General features: G+C 35.3%; 1 protein-coding gene and 1 non-coding gene across 2 annotated transcripts in view; one reads left to right on the plus strand and one right to left on the minus strand.

The window, feature by feature from the left end:
- Positions 1-3,320, minus strand: part of LOC108974212 (serine protease inhibitor 42Dd-like) — a 9,797-nt gene extending 6,477 nt beyond the window's left edge. Inside the window, exon 1 of the mRNA XM_018941917.1 lies at positions 3,283-3,320. The gene's annotated coding sequence lies outside the window, so the exon portion shown is untranslated. The remainder of the gene's footprint in view (positions 1-3,282) is intronic.
- Positions 3,321-3,781: 461 nt separating this feature from the next.
- Positions 3,782-3,863, plus strand: Trnas-cga. Its single transcript has one exon. It is a non-coding gene; the product is annotated as a tRNA-Ser (tRNA).
- The last annotated feature ends 305 nt before the right edge of the window (positions 3,864-4,168 follow it).

Here is a 4,168-nt window from a genome sequence, read left to right on the forward strand (position 1 = left end):
TTAGGGAGGGGCATATTTGGACGTAATTCTTTTGGAAAAGTAGGCGTGGCCCCGTCCCCTACTAACTTTTTTGTACATATCTCGAAAACTACTTTAGCTATGTCAACCACGCTGTATACAGTCGTTTCTTTTAGGCAATTCCATATACAGTTCAAAAATGGAAGAAATCGGATAATAACCRCGCCCACCTCCCATACAAAGGTTATGTTGAAAATCACTAAAAGTACGTTAACCGACTAACAAAATACGTCAGAAACACTAAATTTTACGGAAGAAATGTCAGAAGGAAGCTGCCCCCAGGTTTTCTTTAAAAATTGAGAATGGGCGTGGCGTCGCCCACTTATAGACCAAAAACCATATCTCAGGAAGTACTCTACCGATTTTAATGAAATTCGGTATATAATATTTTCTTAACACCCTGATAATATGTAAAAAATATGGATGAAATCGGTTCACAACCACGCCTGAAATCTCGATTATCATATTATCATGCCAGATTATAAAATGTTCGGTGACACCCGAACTTAGGCCTTCCTTACTTGTTTAAGTTTTGGTATGATTCAAGCAAAACTAGAAAAGATTTTCGAAACCCGAAAGCTGTTGCTGATTCAAAAAACATCTCACTATGCTTAGTCACGAGAGCTTTTATGACTTTTTTTTTGGATTTTTTACAGCCTTCTTTAGATTGAAACTCATGGTGAAAACGGCTCTTTTTTAAAACTTTGCCAGACTTCCAAAAAATTCAAAAAAATGTAATTTTTAGTTTAAGAATTAATTTAGCAAAATCACCATTGTCAAAAGTAAAGCCGAAATTTGAGCGCATAAGTAGGCGAAACTAACAAGTCACACTTGGCTTCAGTTTTGAATAGTGTTCGAGGGGTCACAAAAGCCCCAAGGAAGCCAAAATTATTATTAGTGGATGAGAAATGGTATCTAATTACAATTGAGCACCACTTTAACAAAAAGAGCTAATATAGGCACATCTAAGCGCAAAAAATCGTATGACACTGCTTTTTTGATAAATACCATAAAGGCGTTGTGTGAGAACATTAAAAGGCTTATGAACAGACGAGTAAGGAAAGGCTAAATTCATCCCGAATATAACACCATAGTGAAGTACTTGATTATGATGGCAATATATAAATATTTGTAGGTTTTGTAAGATCGATTTTGGATATATTCGTGTGCATGACTGCTGAAAAAATTATAATCTACGGAGGACTTCTCTAGCCTGCTGAATGGCAGTGAAGCATAACGCCAGAAGATGGTGAACCCGATTCACCATTCGATGACGATGAGCAGATGTTCCATTGCCCGACAATGAAGAAGTTCGAGTAGCAATTTTCTGCCTGAAAGTCAACAAAGCGGCAGGGGCCGATAGATTGCCGGCCAAGCTCAAATACGGTAGCTTAAAACTGATAGATAGATATATAGCAAGAATTAGTTTCTTTGTAGAATATGGGCGGCTGAAAGCATGCTCGACAATTGGAATTTAAGTGTACTTTGTCCATTTTAGGAAAAGAGAGGGCCGTGCGATAAGGCTCCTTAACATCGTATATAAGGTTCCATCGTGCGTATTGTGTATAAAATGAAAACCCATCGTCAACAAATTTGATACCAGACGAGGTTCCACGCAAGTGTTTAGTTTCGTTTAAGGTAACATCGATATAAGCAGAGATGCAAATGTCGAAAACATATAATATTTTTATTTATTTTATTAAATTTTATTTTATATAATTTTTCATTCGATAATCTCGTTTAAGCACCAATTTGCTATCATATTAGGAACCCATCAACTTTGGTACCGCTCATTCTTCACTTTTAGATCCTAGGCGCACCATTTCCCATTTTTCACACTTTAATTTTCTACATTAATCATAATGTATCCAAATACCATAGTGTTAGTCTACCATAAAACTCATATTTGCTCCAAGAGTCTGAGTAGTCGTCGGCAAACTTTACACAATTTTCTTATAAAGTGTACACTCTCTTTACCTAGTAAATTTCCCACCAACAGCACACAACTTTTACACGATTCACTTTCCAGAACAGTCATTACCTTGAAAAATCTGTAATTTTCATTAATGTTGTATCAAATATTTTTAATTTTAACTTTTCCATTCTAAGCTTCGCATATTTTCAAGAAATGTATGTGAAACAATATTCTTCCACGTCCAACGCTTTGACAAATGGTTTTATCATTCCCAACTGGATCACGTACATATTAAATCACTGAGTTCATTTTCATTCTCATCTATACATCTACATACATACACTCAGTGGGCACCCTAAGTCTATACTTGTGTCTCCTCTTTTATTTTTAGTAAAACCCTTAAACCTTCCAAATGTCGTATATTTTCGGTAAGGACTTTCGGGTAACTTGCTGACTCTGACTTAGTAATAAAAACAACCGTTACGAAAAAACAAGTAAGGAAGGGCTAAGTTCGGGTGTCACCGAACATTTTATACTCTCACATGATAAAGTGATAATCGAGATTTCAGGCGTGGTTGTGAACCGATTTCACCCATATTTGGTACATGTCATCACGGTGTTAAGAAAGTTTATATACCGAATTTCATTGAAATCGGTTGAGTACTTCCTGAGATATGGTTTTTGGTCCATAAGTGGGCGACGCCACGCCCATTTTCAATTTTGAGTTTGGTTGACATAGCTATAGTAGTTTTCGAGATATGTACACAAAAGTTAGTAGGGGCCGGGGCCACGCCCACTTTTCCAAAAAAATTACGTCCAAATATGCCCCTCCCTAATGCGATCATTTGTGCCAAATTTCATTTTAATATCTTTATTTACGGCTTAGTTATGACATTTTGTAGGTTTTCGGTTTCCGCCATTTTGTGGGCGTGGCAGTGGGCCGATTTTGCCCATCTTCGAACTTAACCTTCTTATGGAGCCAAGAAATCGTGTACCAAGTTTCATCATGATATCTCAATTTTTACTCAAGTTACAGCTTGCACGGACGGACGGACAGACGGATTTCAACTCTACTCGTCACCCTGATCACTTTGGTATATATAACCCTATATCTGACTCTTTTAGTTTTAGAACTTACAAACAACCGTTATATGAACAAAACTATAATACTCTCTTTAGCAACTTTGTTGCGGGAGTATAATAATCAGTACTACTCCGTGTAAAATATTGGCAAGTATAAGAAATGCTAAGAGCTCATCCTTTCGCCGTCGTTAAAATATCAAAGTAGGGAGTTAAAGAAAAATTAAAAATTAAAAAATTATTTTTCCACATTTCGTATTTATACTCACTTTTAGTGTTGTTGTAAATGTAATTTTATACAGTAAATTTTTATTATTATTTTGATAAATATTTTATATACTTTAATTTCATATACATATAATATGTATGTATATATTTCTTTTAAATTTTATTCACTAATCTCCACTAATCTCCTCTTGCACATACAAAGCTCTCTCACTTATTCATAGCAACATCTATAACGTTAAACTGCAATCTTGTTTCATAAACCTTATGCGTTGCACTTCGTCACAGTACTGAAGTATTTCTATAAAATTCAAGTTCTCTGTCCCACATTTGAGTCTTTATCTATGAAATATTTCGTAAACAATGTCGGCTCATTCGTCTTTTTAAGTAAGCAACTTTCAATATAATACTATTGACAAATTTTTGCACTTATCTATATTCTCAAGATAAGATCCTTTTATCTATTAGTTTAATGTTTGATAGGCATTCGGTTGATAAGCGAGTGGCGGTGGTGTGAGCACATTGGCAGGCACTTAAGACGCAGCAGTCGTGGCCGAGTGGTTAAGGCGTCTGACTCGAAATCAGATTCCCTCTGGGAGCGTAGGTTCGAATCCTACCGGCTGCGATATGAACTTTTTGCTTCTTATTTTTGAAATTTAAAATATTATGATAATGTGTGCTGCTGCTATCTTATCACAAAACACTCTCAATACCTATCTGGAGTGGGAAAATGAGAAATGCAGAGCAGATAACAATTTTGTTTTCACATTTCACTTTCATTGTATTTCTGGCGTCGTTTAAGTGTGTTTAATTGTATGTGTTTTCATTATCACATTGAAAATAATTGTGTAGAAAATTAATACATTTTCAAATTACATTGTACTCGGAAATTGTAATTAAATTCTCCTGGTACTTGATATTTAAAAAAAA

This window comes from Bactrocera latifrons, unplaced genomic scaffold (assembly GCF_001853355.1).
Source record: "Bactrocera latifrons isolate USDA-ARS-PBARC rearing strain unplaced genomic scaffold, ASM185335v1 scaffold_54, whole genome shotgun sequence".
Taxonomy (NCBI): Eukaryota; Metazoa; Arthropoda; class Insecta; order Diptera; family Tephritidae; genus Bactrocera; species Bactrocera latifrons.